Genomic DNA, 24181 nt, shown 5'->3' on the forward strand with positions numbered 1-24181 from the left:
AAAAATATGAACTGTGATTACATTGAGAAATAAAACAGCAAACATAATTGAAAAAATTATGTATATGTTCACAATGTTGCCACATGTTTCGCTGAGAAAGTATACTGCAATAAATGACTCATTCCACAACATAGCAAGAGTTCACAGTTCTGATCAGAGGAGTATGGAGCTAACTAGTCAACAAAAACTGGGTTAATGGGGAGTTAGTTGGCTATACCGTGTATTTTGGTAGCCACAGTACCAAACACAACAAATGACGTTATTGTAAATGGCTTTATCGAAATATCATCTACCTTTGCAGAGGTATCAAGTGGCATTACATAAACTTCAAGTGCTTTTATTGGCTTTGTATACACCTTCATTTGCAGCGATATCAGCTAGCTTTATAGTAACATCAAATGCGTTTATGGAAACACCGTCAGAGAGATAGCAAACAAATTTAAAACAAAAAGAAGTGTGTTTGTATAAATGCCACCTGCCTTAATGAAGACATCAACTGGCTTCACAGAGACGACAACTGATTTTACAGACACTACAAGTGGCTTCTTAGAAACGTCCACTGATTGGATAGAGGCGCAGCTGGCTGTGTACAGGCGCAATATGCGTTTCTAGAAACTTTAACTGCCTTCACAGAGGCTTTATAAGGCCATCAAGTGACGATATTATATTAACAGAGATAATACGTGTTTTACAATACTGTCAGTTAGCTTTATAAAGACGCAGCAAGTCATTATAGTAAGAGAAACTGACTGCATAAGGACAGGAAATACTTCCATATGGAAACCAACTGGCTTTATAAATATATCAAACGACTTTATAGAATACCATAAGTCTTCACTGTGACATCATCTGACTTCATGCAGAAACTAAATAGCTTTAGGGAAATATCGATAGCCCGCATCTCGTGGTCGTGCGGTAGCGTTCTCGCTTCCCACGCCCGGGTTCCCGGGTTCGATTCCCGGCGGGGTCAGGGATTTTCTCTGCCTCGTGATGGCTGGGTGTTGTGTGCTGTCCTTAGGTTAGTTAGGTTTAAGTAGTTCTAAGTTCTCGGGGACTGATGACCATAGATGTTAAGTCCCATAGTGCTCAGAGCCATTTGAACCATGGAAATATCGATAGGTTTCGAAGGGGTATTAACTGGGTTTACTGAGAAAACAACTGGTTTGACAGAGATACCAAAAGGCTGTATAGCAAAACGAACTATCCTTTATGCAGTCGACAAATAGTTTTACAGTGACAACTGGTGCATTCATAAATGTCTGCTGTCTGTACAGAAGCTCAAATGACTTTGTAAAGAAATCAGATTACTTTGTGGATAAATTAAAAGTCTTCTCAGGGCCAAGAACTCCCCATTATAACAACATGTACCGCACAGGATTAACTAGTTGTATAAAGACGGCAAAGGGTTTTATTGGTTCATCACAGACGCAGCCTGGCTTTACAGAGATATCATCTGCTTTTATAGTGACATAAAGTGGTTTTCATGTTCATCAGCGTCCTTCATAGTAATCTCAATAGGCTCTATACCTACAACAAATTGATAAAAGATACGTTATTAACCTTTATAAAAACAGCAAGTAGCGCCTTGGAGACGTTATCTGACTTTATATTGAATAGTAGATGTAATTAGTTTTATATTAGTGAGGGTCACCACAAAACACTAAATCAACTAAGTTGTCGACGTTTCGACCGACTTTTTGCGTTCCTGCAGAGGAAGGACTGCAGCAACTCGTCGAAATGTCGGCAGTTTAGTTACTTAAGTGTTTTATAATAACGTGGCCAAAGACCTAGAATTATTTTATATTTATATTATTTGGTTTTCTAAAACGTCTGCTGGATTCACATAGATTACAAATTGCCTTATATATAAATCAACTGGCTTGACAGCGACGTAAATCAACTGGTTTACAGTTTTCATTCGCTTTATGGAGACATAAACAAAACTCATAGACAGAACAAGTGGCTTTATAAAAAGACCAAAGACCTGCACGTAGTGTCGACTGTTATTACACTCCTGGAAATTGAAATAAGAACACCGTGAATTCATTGTCCCAGGAAGGGGAAACTTTATTGACACATTCCTGGGGTCAGATACATCACAAGATCACACTGACAGAACCACAGGCACATAGACACACGGAACAGAGCATGCACAATGTCGGCACTAGTACAGTGTATATCCACCTTTCGCAGCAATGCAGGCTGCTATTCTCCCATGGAGATGATCGTAGAGATGCTGGATGTAGTCATGTGGAACGGCTTGCCATGCCATTTCCACCTGGCGCCTCAGTTGGACCAGCGTTCGTGCTGGACGTGCAGACCGCGTGAGACGACGCTTCATCCAGTCCCAAACATGCTCAATGGGGGACAGATCCGGAGATCTTGCTGGCCAGGGTAGTTGACTTACACCTTCTAGAGCACGTTGGGTGGCACGGGATACATGCGGACGTGCATTGTCCTGTTGGAACAGCAAGTTCCCTTGCCGGTCTAGGAATGGTAGAACGATGGGTTCGATGACGGTTTGGATGTACCGTGCACTATTCAGTGTCCCCTCGACGATCACCAGTGGTGTACGGCCAGTGTAGGAGATCGCTCCCCACACCATGATGCCGCGTGTTGGCCCTGTGTGCCTCGGTCGTATGCAGTCCTGATTGTGGCGCTCACCTGCACGGCGCCAAAAACGCATACGACCATCATTGGCACCAAGGCAGAAGCGACTCTCATCACTGAAGACGACACGTCTCCATTCGTCCCTCCATTCACGCCTGTCGCGACACCACTGGAGGTGGGCTGCACGATGTTGGGGCGTGAGCGGAAGACGGCCTAACGGTGTGCGGGACCGTAGCCTAGCTTCATGGAGACGGTTGCGAATGGTCCTCGCCGATACCCCAGGAGCAACAGTGTCCCTAATTTGCTGGGAAGTGGCGGTGCGGTCCCCTACGGCACTGCGTAGGATCCTACGGTCTTGGCGTGCATCCGTGCGTCGCTGCGGTCCGGTCCCAGGTCGACGGGCACGTGCACCTTCCGCCGACCACTGGCGACAACATCGATGTACTGTGGAGACCTCACGCCCCACGTGTTGAGCAATTCGGCGGTACGTCCACCCGGCCTCCCGCACGCCCACTATACGCCCTCGCTCAAAGTCCGTCAACTGCACATACGGTTCACGTCCACGCTGTCGCGGCATGCTACCAGTGTTAAAGACTGCGATGGAGCTCCGTATGCCACGGCAAACTGGCTGACACTGACGGCGGCGGTGCACAAATGCTGCGCAGCTAGCGCCATTCGACGGCCAACACCGCGGTTCCTGGTGTGTCCGCTGTGCCGTGCGTGTGATCATTGCTTGTACAGCCCTCTCGGAGTGTCCGGAGCAAGTATGGTGGGTCTGACACACCGGTGTCAATGTGTTCTTTTTTCCATTTCCAGGAGTGTATATAGACCTAATGTATATTTTTGTGTTTACAGAGACCTCGCTTGGCTTTAAAGAGTTGTCATCTGTGTCTGGAGTCATCCTGCGTGGCTTTATAAACACATGCAGCATAAACTGGTATCAAAGAGATACTGAATAATCATATAGAGACATCAATAGTTTTTCTACAGACCATCAGTGGCCATAAAATGACAGAATTTGGGTACAAGGAAGTATATAAAAGCTTTCTTGTAAAACCAACTGGCTTTCTAAAGATGCTGTGTTGCTATATAGAGACAACCAAATCTGTATCTGTAGTTCACAAGCATCTTTACAGTGATGGTGGAAGGAAATTTTTAGTACCACTATATTTTCGACCCTTTCCTGTTCCATTCGCGAATGATGCGTATATTATACGTTATTTTTGTTTCATAGATTAACGGTGTGGATGTCCTCAATGATGCTGTTTTAATACCGGGTGGTTATAATTAAACTACAACTACCCACGGAGGTCCAGTATGGGCTGTAATTCTCTTATGGCAGCTGAACTAGGTTCATATGCTAATGCGTTAATGAGGAGTCGATTTACACTGGAAAGCAAATTAGTTCGAATTGTGGCCACTAGGAGGAAATCTTGCGGGATACACTGTTTGTATGACGGTATGACATCCACGCTGCCATTTCAAAAGCCACAACGTGAGTGAACTGTGTCGCTGTTGGAAAGAGGGACTGTATGCTGTTACTGAAACTGTTTTGTGTGAACGGTTGCACTAAGAGAATATCGTTGATTGAAAATCCTGAGGAAATGCGCAATGTTATTAAATGTTAAGAAGATGATAATGAAATTCGAAAACACGGATGAAGTAGGAATGGCCCCTGGAAGCGGGGGTTCTTGAAGGTGGAAGTTATTGACGAGGTGGCTGTTGCTGCAACAGACCACGTACCAAGTGCCCAGGTTAGCGCTAGTGCTCGTACAGGTTCATGAGAATTATCAATCCCATGGTCAACAGTACGTAAAGTTATGCGGTTTGCTTTAAATTGATAGCCTTACAAGATCCAGACAGTGCAGCAACTGGAACATCATGATCTGCTACGTTATGAATTCGTTCTTCGGCTTCTGGCACGTATCGAAGTTGATGATACTTGACCGGGAAATATTCTATAGAGCGTCTAGGCACATTCTACCTACACGGTGCAGTGTATACACAAAACTTCCGAATTTGGGGCACTGTTAAACATCGTGCTGTGCACGAAGAGCCTTACACTGGCCGTATGTGACTATGCAGTGTGGACTAACAAGCACTTTTATTCTCTGTCCGTTCTTCTTTGAAAAGAATACACCCAGAGGACCTGTCAAGTGTACCGTGATGTCCGCAGGTTGTCGAGACCTCCTTGTACGGCCTGCGATTCCCGATTTGGAAGAGCGCAACTGTTTGGAAACTACAATTTTTATGTAGTCCGCCCCCGGTAGCTGAGTGGTCAGGCCGGCCGCGGTGGTCTCGCGGTTCTAGGCGCGCAGTCCGGTACCGTGCGACTGCTACGGTCGCAGGTTCGAATCCTGCCTCGGGCATGGATGTGTGTGAGGTCCTTAGGTTAGTTAGGTTTAAGTAGTTCTAAGTTCTAGGGGACTTATGACCTAAGATGTTGAGTCCCATAGTGCTCAGAGCCATTTGAACCATTTGAGTGGTCAGCGTGACAGACTGTCAATCCTAAGGGCCCGGGTTCGATTCCCGGCTGGGTCGGAGATTTTCTCCGCTCAGGGACTGGGCGTTGTGTTGTCCTAATCATCATCATTTCATCCCCATCGACACGCAGGTAGCCGAAGTGGCGTCAAATCGAAAGACCTGCACCAGGCGAACGGCCTACCCGACGGGAGGCCCTAGCCACACGACATTTCCATTTCCATTTTATGTAAGATAGGGCAATACTTCATGTCGCTTGCCCTGTGGAAAATCTGCTTAATGCAGCCTTCCACCAACGTCTTAATTACAGAGGTTTTCTAGATGCATGACCTGCAATATCACCTGATCTGAGTCCATGTGACTTTTGGCTCTGGAGATCAAAAAGAATAGTTTTACCACGGATGCATTTGGTCTCTACCTGATCTGAACACCAGTATACAGGAACGCGTTGCTCACATCCCAACGGAACTGCTGAGAGTAACTTTTGAGTGCGTCGTTTTACGGATGCAGCATCTCGTCGACATCTCCGGTGCTCATATTAACAAATTGTGTAAGCTGCGGTTAATAACAAATTCAACATTATCCATTTGTCACTTGTTGACTTTTTCTATCCAAGTCCAGATCCTAATCCATTACATGAGGAAACGTAACTATATAACCCTCTTGCATTCACAGTGCCGATTTGCAACTGTTGGGTAAAATTGGAACTCATTGTTTTTTTCAGCGTAAATCGGTTCCGCCTTAACGTATTGGAATACCTACCACGTATCGCTGACATACGACAATTGCAACCCACACTGGGCCGCTCTGAGTAACTGCACTTTCATTACAACTACCTACTACTTACGTTGTAAAAGAGGTATTAATCTGTGTTCATGTCAGGTAACAGGGATGATGTAAGATACTTACCCTACATCAGGCAACGGATAGTCAAAAAATCTTTTATAAGAAAATAACATAACAATCTTCCTCCGCCAAACTCACTGACAAAAGTGATGGTGTACATTAGATATTATTTTCCCCCTTCTCGGCATATAGCAGCCCTGTTCAGGGCAAATAACACGCAACGATCACCTTCACCACTCTGGTCACCCACCTTCCCCTATTCCCGATAAACGGAATCCTTTAACATATATACAAAACATTTTCTGTTCTGGCATAAAACAAAGATGAAGAAGGCAAGAGCGGAGGCGGCGGTGAGACGACGTCAGCACATGCTGCGCTGATTAGGACCTGCATCACGACAGGAGCGCCCTCTAGCCGAAGAGAATATAAGCACCGCTTCTGTCAGCCTCGGCGGGATAGTGTTAGCACAGTATTAGCAGAGAGCACTACGATAGCAGTGACGTGTGATCCATATCAATTGTTTACGTGGACCTTGTATACAGCAAAGGACTTTGATTGGTTGCATGTCTCCCGTCACTTGCGACACCATTGTAAATTCGAAGTACTGTCTATACTCTTTATTGTAGTAAAAGTATTAATTTGATTTACTTGAATTGTTGTATAGCATTCCGAGAACGCAGCATCCTTTAGGCACCATACACGAGACGAGTGGGCAGGACCCCACATTTTCGTAGACAGATTACGCATTCTTGATACTCAGTTTCTAACAACAGAAAAGAGTCGACTGAGAACTTTAGACCGTAATGAATATAGTGATATACACACTTGTTCAGAAAAAAAAACAGGACACCTTGCCGGCCGGTGTGGCCGAGCGGTTCTAGGCGTTTCAGTCTGGAACCGCGCGATCGCTACTGTCGCAGGTTCGAATCCTGCCTCGGACATGCATGTGTGTAATGTCCTTAGGTTAGTTAGGTTTAAGTAGTTCTAGGTTCTAGGGTACTGATGACCTCATATGTTAAGTCCTATAGTGCTCACAGCCATTTTTGAACCAGGACACCTTCAACGACTAGAGAGAGGACTTTCGTATTCGTAGCACATGTACAGTAGTATGTTCTGCAAAGATGATTAAAATTTCAGTCATGTTGGTATAGCATATTTCCTGTTATCAAGTGCCGCCCGTTGTGGGCGAGCGGTTCTATGCGCTTCAGTCCGAAACCGCGCTCTTGCTACGGTCACAAGTTCGAATCCTGCCTCGGCCATGGATGTGGGTGATGCCCTTAGGTTAGTTAGGTTTAATTAGTTCTAAGTCTATGGGACTGATGACCTCAGATATTAAGTCCCATAGTGCTCAGAGCTGTTACCAAGTAGGCACAGGGTCCGGCATGGGTCCTGATTACTTGTTCCATGTGAGAATGCATCGGCGCGTTTAAGGCGCGAGTGGCCTCCTGTGGTATAGTCATCCATGCTGCCTTCTCCTTTTCCCAAAGTTCATCTGTGGTGGTTGGCATTGGGTCACAGCGCTGCACCCATTATTTCACCATATCCCACACATTTTCGATTGGTTGCAAGTCTAGTGACCAGGCTGGTCAGAGCAAAAGGCTTACGTCCTGTGACATCCAGAAGGCACGTGTTCGTGCAGCAACATATGGTCGTGCATAGTCTAGCCGAAAAGTGGCGTCTGGGGTGTTTTGCAGGAAGGGCATGGCTACGGGTCGCAGGACCTCATTCACATATGTCACACTGGTCAGAGCACCCTGGACACGCAACAACTGTGATTAGTCGTTGTACCCAATAGTACCCCACACCATGAGGACTTGAGTTGGAGCTCTATGTCTTGTGCGAATACAGTTACTGTGATGCCGCTCCCCCTGACTGCAACCAACCAAAATGCAGCTATCGTTTTCAAACAAACAGTACCTGCATTCATGCGACTACACTATCTGATGCCATTCCTTCCCCAGGGACGTCGTTCCATACACAATTGCCGTATAGCATGTTTCTGCACATTCTTCAAAGGTAGGCGGAGAAGTGGACGACGTGCACCTAACCAGTCCATAATAAATGGCGACGAACTGTCACCTCTGATATTGTGCGATGAGTTCCACTGTTGCTCCAGAGATGAAGAGGACGCAGGTCAATCCTGCAATGCCATTCGGATGTGGTGTCGATCTTCTCGGGAGGCGGTCAAGGTGGTACATCCTGACCAACCTTCTGGTGGAGTATGACCTTCCGTGAACCATTCGGCACATATCCGTTGCACTGTTGAAACATTTCGTCCCACACCAGCAGCTATTACCCGGATGGATGAATTATATTCCTTCAAACTCACTGATTGTACGGTACGCTTCACGCGTACGTCTATTAGGTATTCTGCTCGTATGCTCAAGTCACACTGATCCTTTACCTTCGGTTTATAGTGACACCGTGAGCCTCAGGCACATTTTACTGGTAGGTGCACTGCGATATCGACGTTGATCTTGAACGCACAGGTATGGTTCAAATACTAATTATTTCCTATTAATATGGACGTCCTGTATCTACTCGTTCAAGGTGTACTTTTTTTCTGAATATGAGTGCTTTAACATACAAATTCTAGTTTATTTATGGTGAGTATTAGCAATGATGAAACCTTTGTAGTTCCTGTCTCTGTTGTTACTCTCAGTCATTGATGTGGAGAGCTTATTGTTTCCGTTACTTGATGCAGACCCCTCCCAGAGAACGTTTTAGCCTACTTTAAATGATGTGACGACAGTTTTGTAACAGAAATACAGGTTATGCTAACAGTCTGCTAAAATAATTAGTTCTTTGGATGTATTCATACTCCAAATGAACGTGTATTCTCAAATCTGTGTCAGTATTAAGTTAACATGTGTAGCAAATACGCCGAGAATCAAAATACAGTCGCTATCATAAAGGCTATTTCTTGTTTAGTCGGTATGCTTATTACATTATTACATTGTCAGTTGAAGCCCATTGAACATTACATACCGTTTTTGCCGGCCGAAGTGGCCGTGCGGTTAAAGGCGCTGCAGTCTGGAGCCGCAAGACCGCTACGGTCGCAGGTTCGAATCCTGCCTCCGGCATGGATGTTTGTGATGTCCTTAGGTTAGTTAGGTTTAACTAGTTCTAAGTTCTAGGGGACTAATGACCTCAGCAGTTGAGTCCCATAGTGCTCAGAGCCATTTGAACCATACCGTTTTTGTTGGCTTATAATACAGTCACACGTCATATTAGTGAGCAAGTTATGTAGCAATCGAGTACTATATTGAATCGAGACAGGTGATGACGATGATTTCGGTTTGTGGGGCGCTCAGCAACTTGTTTGTCGTCGCCCGTACAAATCCCCAATCTTAGCTCTGTCCAGTCTCGCCAATTTCTATATGATGATGAATTAAGTTCCCGGGAGGAGAAAATCCCCGACCCGGACGATAATCGAACCTAGGACCCCGTGATCCAGAGGCAGCAGCGCTCGACACACGTGAGGGACCAAAATTATATCGTACATGGTTATATGTATTTGTGAATTAATACACTGCTCTGCAAAACTGAAGGACGAAATAGATAAAGTAACATAACACATCAACTACAAGGTGAAAATGAATGAATGTTCGGGAAAATGTTGCCAGACGTATCCCTGTCGAGAACAGAAAGTTCGACGTCACAAGGCGTGAGTTCAGCGCAAGAATAGAGTCGAATGGGGCTGGCACGCCAACAAGAGGCAGTTGAAGGAACGGGAAAAGACAACGTATGTCGACCAGGGAGTAGTTAAGATGAACTCTCATGGTCTTCTTCATTACAGCATGTCCCGGAGACCACATCTGGATAACTTCACACTTGGAAGAACTGGCGGGAAATTTCAACAAGGACAAAGTATGACGACTGTAGCTCAGGAATGTTCTATTGATCACAGCATAGTTTCACGTGCTTGGGGAGCATTTTTAACCACAGGCAGTGCTGCCAGAAGGAGAGGAGGTGGTCCACCAAGGTCAACTGCAGGAACAGATGACCGCTAGATTGTGCATCAGGCAAGAAGGGATCCATGTCAGACAGCGGGTGCTACTGCAACAAGATTTAACAGGATTTCAAGGTATGAAATCTCACGCTTCACAGTGTCAAAGTGACCTCATGGGCGTGATTCCTTTCCTCAATGGCCAGTGTATTGCGTTCTGTTGACACCGGCACATCCGGGGCAACTTTTGCGTTGGTGCCGAGAGCATAGCGAGTGGACCAACGAAGAGTAGGATCGCATACTCTTCTCGAATGAGAGCACATTCAGTCTCAGTAGTGATTCTAGAGATGACCTTAGATGGTGATAGACAGGAACGTATAATGCACAGATACATTGTCCGAAATGATCGTTTTGGTGGTCCAAGTGTTACAATGTGAAGAGGCATTATTTTGTATAGCCGTACTGACCTTGTAACGTTGTGCTTTAACTTCTTCTGAAAGCGGTGCTGATAGACAATAAAAGCGGGTTAAAAGCTGTGAGCTGTCTGGGGAAGTTAACCTTACATTACTGAGCAACTGTTTCACCAGGTATCCAGTCTAGCTTACCAAATTCCCAACCAGACTAACATTAATTATAATCTTTTAATAGCCATACGACAACCGGTGATATATATATATATATATATATATATATATATATATATATATCACCGGTTGTCGTATGGCTATTAAAAGATTATAATTCTGGAATGAGATTTTCACTCTGCAGCGGAGTGTGCGCTGATATGAAACTTCCTGGCAGATTAAAACTGTGTGCCCGACCGAGACTCGAACTCGGGACCTTTGCCTTTCGCGGGCAAGTGCTCTACCAACTGAGCTACCGAAGCACGACTCACGACCGGTACTCACAGCTTTACTTCTGCCAGTACCTCGTCTCCTACCTTCCAAACTTTACAGAAGCTCTCCTGCGAAACTTGCAGAACTAGCACTCCTGAAAGTAAGGATATTGCGGAGACATGGCTTAGCCACAGCCTGGGGGATGTTTCCAGAATGAGATTTTCACTCTGCAGCGGAGTGTGCGCTGATATGAAACTTCCTGGCAGATTAAAACTGTGTGCCCGACCGAGACTCGAACTCGGGACCTTTGCCTTTCGCGGGCAAGTGCTCTACCAACTGAGCTACCGAAGCACGACTCACGACCGGTACTCACAGCTTTACTTCTGCCAGTACCTCGTCTCCTACCTTCCAAACTTTACAGAAGCTCTCCTGCGAAACTTGCAGAACTAGCACTCCTGAAAGTAAGGATATTGCGGAGACATGGCTTAGCCACAGCCTGGGGGATGTTTCCAGAATGAGATTTTCACTCTGCAGCGGAGTGTGCGCTGATATGAAACTTCCTGGCAGATTAAAACTGTGTGCCCGACCGAGACTCGAACTCGGGACCTTTGCCTTTCGCGGGCAAGTGCTCTACCAACTGAGCTACCGAAGCACGACTCACGACCGGTACTCACAGCTTTACTTCTGCCAGTACCTCGTCTCCTACCTTCCAAACTTTACAGAAGCTCTCCTGCGAAACTTGCAGAACTAGCACTCCTGAAAGTAAGGATATTGCGGAGACATGGCTTAGCCACAGCCTGGGGGATGTTTCCAGAATGAGATTTTCACTCTGCAGCGGAGTGTGCGCTGATATGAAACTTCCTGGCAGATTAAAACTGTGTGCCCGACCGAGACTCGAACTCGGGACCTTTGCCTTTCGCGGGCAAGTGCTCTACCAACTGAGCTACCGAAGCACGACTCACGACCGGTACTCACAGCTTTACTTCTGCCAGTACCTCGTCTCCTACCTTCCAAACTTTACAGAAGCTCTCCTGCGAAACTTGCAGAACTAGCACTCCTGAAAGTAAGGATATTGCGGAGACATGGCTTAGCCACAGCCTGGGGGATGTTTCCAGAATGAGATTTTCACTCTGCAGCGGAGTGTGCGCTGATATGAAACTTCCTGGCAGATTAAAACTGTGTGCCCGACCGAGACTCGAACTCGGGACCTTTGCCTTTCGCGGGCAAGTGCTCTACCAACTGAGCTACCGAAGCACGACTCACGACCGGTACTCACAGCTTTACTTCTGCCAGTACCTCGTCTCCTACCTTCCAAACTTTACAGAAGCTCTCCTGCGAAACTTGCAGAACTAGCACTCCTGAAAGTAAGGATATTGCGGAGACATGGCTTAGCCACAGCCTGGGGGATGTTTCCAGAATGAGATTTTCACTCTGCAGCGGAGTGTGCGCTGATATGAAACTTCCTGGCAGATTAAAACAGTTTTAATCTGCCAGGAAGTTTCATATCAGCGCACACTCCGCTGCAGAGTGAAAATCTCATTCTGGAAACATCCCCCAGGCTGTGGCTAAGCCATGTCTCCGCAATATCCTTACTTTCAGGAGTGCTAGTTCTGCAAGTTTCGCAGGAGAGCTTCTGTAAAGTTTGGAAGGTAGGAGACGAGGTACTGGCAGAAGTAAAGCTGTGAGTACCGGTCGTGAGTCGTGCTTCGGTAGCTCAGTTGGTAGAGCACTTGCCCGCGAAAGGCAAAGGTCCCGAGTTCGAGTCTCGGTCGGGCACACAGTTTTAATCTGCCAGGAAGTTTCATATCAGCGCACACTCCGCTGCAGAGTGAAAATCTCATTCTGGAAACATCCCCCAGGCTGTGGCTAAGCCATGTCTCCGCAATATCCTTACTTTCAGGAGTGCTAGTTCTGCAAGTTTCGCAGGAGAGCTTCTGTAAAGTTTGGAAGGTAGGAGACGAGGTACTGGCAGAAGTAAAGCTGTGAGTACCGGTCGTGAGTCGTGCTTCGGTAGCTCAGTTGGTAGAGCACTTGCCCGCGAAAGGCAAAGGTCCCGAGTTCGAGTCTCGGTCGGGCACACAGTTTTAATCTGCCAGGAAGTTTCATATCAGCGCACACTCCGCTGCAGAGTGAAAATCTCATTCTGGAAACATCCCCCAGGCTGTGGCTAAGCCATGTCTCCGCAATATCCTTACTTTCAGGAGTGCTAGTTCTGCAAGTTTCGCAGGAGAGCTTCTGTAAAGTTTGGAAGGTAGGAGACGAGGTACTGGCAGAAGTAAAGCTGTGAGTACCGGTCGTGAGTCGTGCTTCGGTAGCTCAGTTGGTAGAGCACTTGCCCGCGAAAGGCAAAGATCCCGAGTTCGAGTCTCGGTCGGGCACACAGTTTTAATCTGCCAGGAAGTTTCATATCAGCGCACACTCCGCTGCAGAGTGAAAATCTCATTCTGGAAACATCCCCCAGGCTGTGGCTAAGCCATGTCTCCGCAATATCCTTACTTTCAGGAGTGCTAGTTCTGCAAGTTTCGCAGGAGAGCTTCTGTAAAGTTTGGAAGGTAGGAGACGAGGTACTGGCAGAAGTAAAGCTGTGAGTACCGGTCGTGAGTCGTGCTTCGGTAGCTCAGTTGGTAGAGCACTTGCCCGCGAAAGGCAAAAGTCCCGAGTTCGAGTCTCGGTCGGGCACACAGTTTTAATCTGCCAGGAAGTTTCATATCAGCGCACACTCCGCTGCAGAGTGAAAATCTCATTCTGGAAACATCCCCCAGGCTGTGGCTAAGCCATGTCTCCGCAATATCCTTACTTTCAGGAGTGCTAGTTCTGCAAGTTTCGCAGGAGAGCTTCTGTAAAGTTTGGAAGGTAGGAGACGAGGTACTGGCAGAAGTAAAGCTGTGAGTACCGGTCGTGAGTCGTGCTTCGGTAGCTCAGTTGGTAGAGCACTTGCCCGCGAAAGGCAAAGGTCCCGAGTTCGAGTCTCGGTCGGGCACACAGTTTTAATCTGCCAGGAAGTTTCATTATAATTCTGGTTGGGAAATAAAAAAGAAATAAATCAGTTTATATTTGGAAATTTATTTTAACATTGATCATTGAAATTTTAGCATATTAAACTTGATTCATAACTAAACTGGTGCCTTATTTAGGATTGTGAAAAATGTGAGTTTGTAATCTTACAGAACACATCAAATATGGAGCCAAGATTGGGAGACTGCATACAACACTACATTCATAAAATAACACACAAAGAGCGTTGAAACATATGCAAGAGGAAATTAACCACAACCAACCGATTCAATTTTCACCCAAAGAAGTTACGTTCGTAGCACAATCCTGTCCGTCATGTAATTACCACACACTGGTATACTAAATTCATACTAACTCTCTGTGAAATCTTCCCGAAAAGAATAGCTGAGGGCTACTTTGATGATTACACCACATGCTTCACGTGGTCAACTTGGTTTACACAAAGAGTGTAACTCCACAATAATTTTGATAATTAAAATAAATTAGATCGAAAAGCAATTTACAAAAGAAAAACCTCGAACTGGTTACTATCGTCTTACTATTAACTTGATGGGTCAAACAACTGTACAAGCACGTGGTACTGGTCTCACAAAGTACACCCCACGTGGGTTGAACATAAAGAAAAGTTGCTATATTGAAAAATATTGTCAAGACGAGACGTTATAATCTCACGCACATTCGCATTTAAGATTGATGATCTTAGTTAGAGTTACTGATCAACACGTGGTTCCACTTTACTCACAAAGTAGTGACCAAGCAACTACTGGAATATTCTGAACTGTACACTCGAATCACACTGCGTTGCAATTTAAGATAACATTGGATATTTTATAGCTAAACCTGAAATAAAGGAAGAAATCCATTGTCCTGCGGACTTAACAGAAACGCGCTTAGCAGGAGATTTTACCACTTCAGACGCTGGCCGCGGACAGACTGACCTGCTGGGCTCCGACCGAGCGTGCTTCACAAATACAAACGGAAGTGACCAGAGAGGCAGCTCCCTATACCAACATGACAAGGGACGGACAGGACCATACTAAGAATAGAAACGACTTTGCTTCTAGAAAGCGTAGCTACCTGTTCCGACCTTGGTCCTACTGTTCTCTAGCAGACAGGCTTGTCTGCTACCATCAAGCATGCAACTAGAAATACATTTGCTCATTCATTCTTTCACACAGAAGGGAAGGGGGATGACAGTATCTTATCATATACAGATATAAAAGAGAGCGGATGTAGGTTCTGTATGAGACTGTGTGACATGAATTACATATAAACTGTGTTTTAAAGTGTAGTAGTATGACAGATCGTTCTTGTTTATGTGTAAAAGTAACACGTTTCACTGCTCAGTCTCCTCCCAGATAGTCAGAAACACTACAGTAAATTTAGAAGAGGAATTTATGCCGTAAATGACAACAGATTTAAAAAATTAACGTGAAAGGAATCCAAAAGAGACCTTTCAACCTCCAGACCTTTGAACACGGTACACTGACTGGTCACCGTTATTATGACAATGCTCTCGTTCCACAAGTATGTCTGTTCAGCGGCACAATCGCCCCTGACTTCATTTTTATGGATGAAAATGCGCTATCGCATCAAACAGAGTAGGTGGAGGTGCTCTTGCCACGAGAGGACATTTGGCGATTGGACTGACCTGCCCATTTCCCAACATATGACAGATGGAGCTCATGCAGGATGTTTTTGGGGGATGTACTGGAGCACATAGACATGCACCAACGAGTACCTAGCACTTGTCAACCGCGCTGGAAGTGTAATGATACGCCCTACTATAAAAACTCCTTACCAAACTTGCGGCGACCATGGGAGCACGTTGTAGGGCATCTGTGCTGTCCTGTCTATTGTCATGTCCAGGGGATCATCATAAATCGCAGTGGCCTCAGCGTAATGTTTGAATAAAAGCGTTCGTCCTGTTTGTTTCGATGCTTATTTCTTACGGCTACCTTATGCACTATACTGAAGCAGTTCTTCCTATTTATGGTCCAAGTTTCATCAGGTTATATTACAGTGCAGTGACACATCATGCGAAAATTACTTTCGTCCTTAAGTTTTGCACACCATTGCATATGGTGATCAAATACATTTGCATAACCACTTTCCAACCGCCAGCTCTTTTAAAACAATTCTCATCACTTTATAAGAGGCCAGAACACATATTATCATGAAGGAAATATTGCTAATTTAAAGTGGCCCATTTACGTAACAATAACGATTACAACATACTAATATTTCATGTAACAGCAAAAAGTTTATATTTTCATTTTTAAGATATTGAAATTGATGAGAAATCTTTTTCAGAGCCTTTACTTATTACCGCTGTGTGGAGGGTGGCATGTAGGATGATTACACGTTGCACTGAAAATGGTATCAACGAAAATAGTATAGGAGACTTCATTCTGGATATCTAAACACTCCAGCAGTACTCGGGGTAGGGTCACTGATAATACAAGTGGGTATAGGATATACTGAACAGATAATGACTGCCGGTGACAAGATAACGTTTATGTCAAGGTCACTGATAAGATAAGGATGTCCAGGGTAGCTTGTTACATACTTCGGCAACTGGGCAAGGTCACCCCCTCCCATCATGGAACCAACATCGTGCCCACACAACCTTCCACCACCCACTCCCTTCTCCCCACCAACAAAATTCGAGGCCCACCTCTCCCCCCTTCACATCCCTTATAGCTACACTACTTGAGTGGGAAGCATCGGTCGAGTTCTGAGCGCCATACGGAGACGATCAGTTTTCTTTGGGGCAGGATGTATTTATTATAAATTACAACAAGAAATTACACTTGTTGTAATTACAGCTACACGAATTTTACCTTTCGAAATATGAACTCTGTAGGGAGAGGACCATGGAGTGAGGGAATTTGTTATAAACAACAAATTGATTAGATCATTATTCCAACCACGTGCGTTTCATCCCAGTGCCATCGACGTCGCGTTGCATTGAAATGCGTCACGTCGAACCTCTTTGCGTCAACACTAGTGTCAAATTGCTATCAGCAAGATGAAGGTAAAATGTTACGAGCTAATACGACGTGACATTGTAAATTAATGTCGTCATGGCGCGTTATGCTACATACCGATAAATATTAACGTAATTTATTATGTATGGCACTACGGTAATGGAGCGTGCGGCTAAGTTCATGACTTCACAATACATTATGCAAAATGGCAACAAACACTAATGCAGTTTATGGTGTAAGATACTACGACAACGCACTGTGTTGTTAAATTAATGACGTCATTGCATATTCGTTAAAATCTCGCTGCCGCGCGGGATAGCCGCGCGGTCTATGGCGTCTTGCACGGCCCGCGCGGCTCCCCACGTCGAAGGTTCGGCCCTCTCTCGTGCATGGGTGTGTGTGTTGTCCTTAGCGTAAGTTAGTTTAAGTTAGATTAAGTAGTGCGCAAGCTTAGGGACCGATGACCTTCGCAGTTTGATCCCATAAGACCTTACCACAAAATTTCCAAAAAATCCCGGTAAATATTAACAAGATGTATGACATAGGAAATAAGTATCTGACATCATACCACAATTCTCTAAGTACTTCATTTGACCAATTTACAAGACCTGTGCAAATACAGCATGTATGATAATTAGCACAGTACTACATGTACGACCATAAAGATGTGACCAGCGACATGTGGAAGCGGTTTAGAGTTGGCTACAATTCGCGAACCCAACTTCCAGCAATCTGCATTATTTAAACAATTTATGTGTATTCGTTTCCGACACGATTGACCCAGTTGATGGCATAAAAGGCTCTGCTACGGAATCTCGCATTCAGGGATGGCAACCCATACATGTTAATAACTGCAGTCCTGTCATAACTCGTTGATGCTTACGCGTTCGCCAGTGGAAATCCGTGAAAGGCAATGCAGATAAGAGTTGGTAATAGTATTCCCTCTCCCCCCTTTCTCTCTGAACCAATCAGAAACAAGTTCCCCCTCCTCGTTAATCATCCAGCTTTTAATACTACAGCTCATGCAGGGACGAGGTTAATTTTGATCATTCAACCTTCCCAGGCAGAATAAAAAGGCACGCAATCACAATTAACATGCCGCTACATGATATTTAAACAAATAATCTCCTGCTACAGACAGATTCTAGATAATTCTGTACACATGTCAAGATCCTCCGTGTTTTTAAACGTGATCATGACGACTCTTCCAGTTATGAATCGTAAAGTTCTAGAACCAAATGTACGTTGGCGGTAGTAATGTTGTTCTGAACTCAGCCATAAATGGCAGTTCTCTAAATTTTCTCAATGCTCTTTTCACGAAAAGAACATCACCGAATTTTAGTTATCGAAGCATCTCCATAATAGTCGTCTTTTGATCCAACCTACCAGTGGCAGGTGTATCTGACATAGCATTATGTGCCTGATTTAAAGGAAGCCCTCTACTATCTTATTCATCGGTGACTGAAGAATGTGTTACAGCATTTTTTTTTCAGATTTTTGCAAGCAACAAAAGATTTACTGCTACCAAAAATTTCCAAAGTGCATCCAACAAACTTACAACCCGGAAAGTAACACAATTACGTAAAATTTACAACGACAAGTGTTAACAAAATAAGCATCGAAGAAATAAGTGTTTACCGCCTCCTAGACGATAATATTTGCAAGGTTTTCTGAGAACTGGAGAGATGTGTAGCAAAGAATATTAGCGTGTGTTTAATACCGCTCTGTTGTAGTCCTTTTCGGCTGTTGGCGCCTTATCAAGCCCCTGCTTCCGACGAGAGCAAATGTCGGCTGTCTGTGGGCGTTGGGTTATTGCCCGCCTGATGTATCGTTTATGGTCACAGAGCGGGCTCCCTGTGTTCGGGGCACTGCCTGTTTCCACCGGTTAGGATCTCGTGGTCAGCTTCACAGCACATTTCTTCGTCAGCCAGCTATGGACGTATGCCGCGCATGTAAGGTTCCTCATCTTTTTTACTTAGGTTCTTAATGAAGTATATTCATCCGCCTTTCCCATCCAATGGCGGTGAGTCTATATTTCTCACGTTATTGTAGGACGTTTTTCCGGATGTTACTGATAACCAATGAGTATGTGTTGAGGCCATGGCGGTTCTCCACTCCCCCCCCCCCCCCCACCCTCACACTCATGCACCGACTCCACGGTTAACGTACACACTCTCTCTGAAAGAAGCGACTGTGGCAGCGAGAGAGCGCTGTAATCGAGACTGCGTCTCTGGTGGGTGTAGCAACTTTGCACGGTAACATCAGCACTTCGTAAGCAGCCTTAGTTTTATTTATTGCAGTGCGTGTCACTTCTTCAGCCAAGCATATAGTGCGTTTTCTTGAAAAACGAGGAGGCAGTCAGTCAAAATAATGTAAACAGTGATAGGTAGGTGTTCGTACGTTGGATTATGTGTGCCATTGTTTTTAACATTATGCCACTGTACATTAACAGTTCATGGATAATGTAGAAATGGAACTAAGAAAATGGGTATTTGCTCTTAAGTAGTGCATTACGTAATATATTAAACATTCAAGCGTCTCTCATCATACTACAGTAATAAGAGCTACTGGACGCATACTACGACTTCATACATTAACAACATTATAGGAGTGATTTTTCTTTGGTATGTAGCAAGTGTTTATTTGTTTGAATTTTGTGTTGTGGCATGTTAATTATGATTACGTGCCTTTTTATTCTGCCTGGGAGATCAAAATTAATGTCGCCCATACACGAACTCTAGTATTAAAAGTCCGATGCTTGGGGGAGTTTAGGTTTTTTGGTTCAGGGACCTATGGGAGAGTGCTTGGCGCTCCAACTATTAGCGAGGCTTATCTGCACGGCCGTCCACATATTTCCGCTAGCGATTGCGTAGTCATCAGCGAGTTACGGCAGCCTTGGGGTTATTAACGTGGGTGGGATGCCCTCACTGAACGCTAGATTGCGTAGCTGTGTCTTTTAGGCCATCAACCAAGTCACTCGCGTCCGAAACGATTACACATAAATTGTCTGAATAACCCATCTTTCCCTTCCACAGCCCGGGGATTTCAGTCCACCCTACAAGGATCTCACTCGCTGCTGGTCACCCCCTCAGGTGTATATTTGTTCCAATGGTTCAAATGGCTGTAAACACTATGGGACTTAACATCTGAGGTCATCAGTCCCCTAGAATTAGAACTACTTAAACCTTACTAACCTTAGGACATCACACACATCCATGCCCGAGGCAGGATTCTAACCAGCGACCGTAGCAGCAGCGCGGTTCCGGACTGAAGCGCTAAGAACCGCTCGGCCACAGCGGCCGGCTATGTATTTGTAGTATTGTGCTAATACTTATACAGACGGTATTTATTCATGTCTTAGAAATCGGTGAACTGCAGTGCTAAGAGAATTTTCCTATTACGTCACATACTAGTGTCTTACGCCATACATTATGTAAGTACTTCACGAGATTTTGCATAATATGTGGTGACATAATTATTTCTCAATATGCCGTAACATCGTTATTTCTCCAGAAGGAGAACGTGCTCGTTGTAACACATACACTTGTAAAATAGGGATGACCTAGAAAGTTTTTATGCACTGCGGTGTGGTATTTGTCCTAGATTTTCCCTCCAGGCTAACCTTACTGATGTGATGGAAGCACGCAGTTCACCTAGAGGAGTGGGTAGACCAGTCCTCGTAAAAGCGCAGCCCATGGGACGCGTGCTGCCCAAATCAAGAAATCGTGTGGCCCGCGGTTCTCAACCATATTTCATAATAACATGCATCTTGCAGCTAACAGTCTGATGTGAAAACGTCAACTAACGTTAAGAATTTCTTATGAGCGTCGTTTTCCTGCTCACTAACAATGAAAAAGACTTACAGAGGCAGTATTTTAAGACGTGTAAATTTTAATGTAGGTTGGTAAATTTGGCCGTTTGCTAAATAAAGTAGGCCCCCACATCAGGGACGGAGGAGTAAGTTGCATGGCCACTGCGGTATTAGAGGGTTTGAAAGGGAGAATGTTTTATAGCTAGTCTTTCGTTGCTGAGAACTCACTGGCCTGAGCGACTCGTACCCATCAGCTGATATTGTATCAATTTTCACAAGGAAGTAACGTGGATTCCTGAACGCTGATTACAGGAAAGATCATCTTCAAATGCGGTACTTATTTGCAGCAAAGAATATAAAAATAATTAAGGCTGGCCGAACGGGATTAGCCGATCGGTCTCGGGCGCTGCAGTCATGGACTGTGCGGCTGGTCCCGGCGGAGGTTCGAGTCCTCCCTCGGGCATGGGCGTCTGTGTTTGTCCTTAGGATAATTTAGGTTAAGTAGTGTTTAAGCTTAGTGACTGAAGACCTTATCAGTTAAGTTCCATGAGATGTCACACACATCTGAACATTTTTGAATTAAGGCTGCTGTAATACACTACACTGGGTGGAAGAAAAGTAGTATTTAAATCATTTGTAAGGCTTTAGAAGGACAGATACTATTATTTATGAAAGTTACTCACACTCATATTGAAACCAACAACTCTTCATTACGCATCTATTGTGTCACAACTGTTAAATTTCTCTAGTTGGCAGCAATCTGAAATATACGACAGTCAATACAAATTGTTTGGAATGATACCGATATAAATCAATCAGTACTTTGGGGCTGCAGATCAGCTACCCGTGTATCTTCAATTGAACAATACTATCAGTAATAAAAGAGACCAATAATTACGAAACTTCAGCTTTCGGGCGCTCTTCAAATTACAAAAATCTGTGAGGTGGAAGTTTTAATTAAAATTTCCTCGATGTACTTATCACAGCGTAAATGTCTTAGCACGCACAGAGAATTTTGTTCATCGTGTTGTAGCTTTTAATAGCAGCTATAGTGCATTTAAAATTATGTTTCACTTGACAGTTAAGAGTACTCCACGCCTGTATCTGAATACGCCAGTAACATCTTGCAGTATAGTGTAAGAACTCTGCATGGTTGGCATCTGCCTGGCGTGCCCTCTGTTGCAACTGTTGGTGTGCCGCTAAGCGTGACAAGACAGTGCGTCCCTTTCGTCGGCAGTCGTCTGCAAAGTAATATTAATAGCACTATAATGAGAATTCTGTGTCACATGGTAGTCAAAGGTTCCGCATTTAGAAGCCACAATAAGGACTGTAAACTCGTACATTCGAATAGGTGTAAATTTGGACGAAAAAGCCAAAAAGTACATCAGAAGACACGTTAATGAAACGTTTTGTATGCTTAAATTTACGTTTAAAATACAATTCCTCACCATTTTCAATTTTTGGCTTTATCTTCCTCCGTTGTCGAATCAAAAAAATGCTGGAGGAATTACAGCACGTGAGAGAAAAGTAGGCCGGTTACCTGAGGAGCGGGCACAGGGGCAGATAGATTTGTCGTTGCAGGGTGAGGTGATTTTATAGGGGGAAAGTTAGCTTTCTTATCTTGAAGTGCTGACAGCTCATGGGCGTGTTTGCCCCGTACCGATCAGCTATTACGGTATGAATTACAAACGGTAGTAACATGGATCCCTGAGTGTGCATTATACAGACTGTCATTCTCAAATGCGGTACATATTTGCAGCAATGTATATGATATTAAATTTTGGCTGTTGTAATACAACACAATGAGCAGAAGAAAAATAGCATTCAAAACATTTAGTAAATATCTGTGATCGTGTCACCTATTACATAATGCATTTAAAAATAACAACAGTTTCTATTATTAAACTCTTAATCATCCCCTTACACAGACAACGCAACAACGTATCGTCAGACAATTACGGGGCCACAATTTTAGGATCACTGAGGGTGTCAGGAATCTGAAGCAGAGGACAGCCAATACGAAGTGTTCCAAATGGTGTTAACTTTTAACGATTGGTAAGCGTACTTGGGGGCGGGCGGCCAATTTAATGCACAAATACTAGTCTTCTTGGGCTTATAAAAGTTACAGGTTATTCATAAAAATACCGGCACATATGTGGCTCGGGGTGTCGTCCCACAATGTCAGTATTGGTTTTTGAGTAAAAGATTTTGACAACCACTGTGTTTCATGCACGATGGTAACAGGTACATGTTTCTGCTGATGTTAGACGACGTGAAATACTCCTATACGGCCCACGATGCACATGTTCTCATTAGACAAAATGGTTCAAATGGCTCTAAGCACAATTGGACTTAACATCTGAGGTCATCAGTCCCCTACACTTAGAACTACTTAAACCCAACTAACCTAAGGACATCACACACATCCATGCCCGAGGCAGGATTCGAACCTGCGATCGTAGCAGCAGCGCGGTTCCGGACTGAAGCGCCTAGAACCGCTTGGGCGCAACGCATTAGACAAAACTTACTAAACCTGGTAATAGGCAGTACATGGGGATTAAATCCTCCCACGACCTTCTACAACTGTAAAACACGTATCCCAGGCATCCTCACCTGTGCCCTAGGCTCGGTACATCGTCTTAATCTGCCAAGAAGTTTAAATCATCGCACACTCGGCTGCAGAGTGAAAATTCTTTCTTATAACGATCAGTATATAAAATAACACAAACATATGCAGTATGTGTTATGGTTCATTCCGAAGATGGTTCGGAGATTCGCAGCCGAAATACCACAAGAGATGAAGTAGTGTGGCTGCATTCCCATAACGTCATGGATCAATGCATAAAAATGGTACACAAATTACATTTTCAGAAAAACGTATTCAAATAAGCTCAAAACAGGTGTACCGCCTACCATGATTATCATTACATGCTCAGTGACTGTTTCAGTTAGTCGAGCATGGGAAGATTGTATTTCATTTGGTGAAACGAAACAGTAATTCGCGTTAGCACTTCAGCTCTGGTGGCAACTGGAGTAAGATTAGCTGCAATACAATGAAAAAGAAAACTGGATTGCAATTAGACTACTAGGAACACTACAGTGGATGTATTATCATAGGCAAAACAGACACGAATCCAACACTCGCCACAGTCTGAAAAATGTAAAGTTTCACTGCCAACAGCTGCTGAGAAATATTATTTTTGGACAACCAGGATTGGACTAACGACCATCATCAGGTTCAGAAAACATTTACATCATACTAGGTGTTATAAACTCAATGAATTCAAATAATAAAATTCATGAATTCATCACTGTTGTCAAATAGTAATACAAAGGCCGACCGGAGTCGCCGTGCGGTTCTAGGCGCTACAGTCTAGAACCGAGCGACCGCTACGGTCGCAGGTTCGAATCCTGCCTCGGGCATGGATGTGTGTGATGTCCTTATGTTAGTTAGGTTTAATTAGCTCTAAGTTCTAGGCGACTGATGACCTCAGCAGTTAAGTCACATAGTGCTCAGAGCCATTTGAACTAGTAATACAAAGTACATCGTCAAAAATATTAATGTGCCAAACAGTTTACTCATTCATGTTGCATAAACTGTCAGTACTAACGTTATGAATGGAAGTATACTTCGTACCGGGAT

The sequence above is a fragment of the Schistocerca nitens genome, chromosome 3, assembly GCF_023898315.1.
Source record: "Schistocerca nitens isolate TAMUIC-IGC-003100 chromosome 3, iqSchNite1.1, whole genome shotgun sequence".
Lineage (NCBI taxonomy): Eukaryota > Metazoa > Arthropoda > Insecta > Orthoptera > Acrididae > Schistocerca > Schistocerca nitens.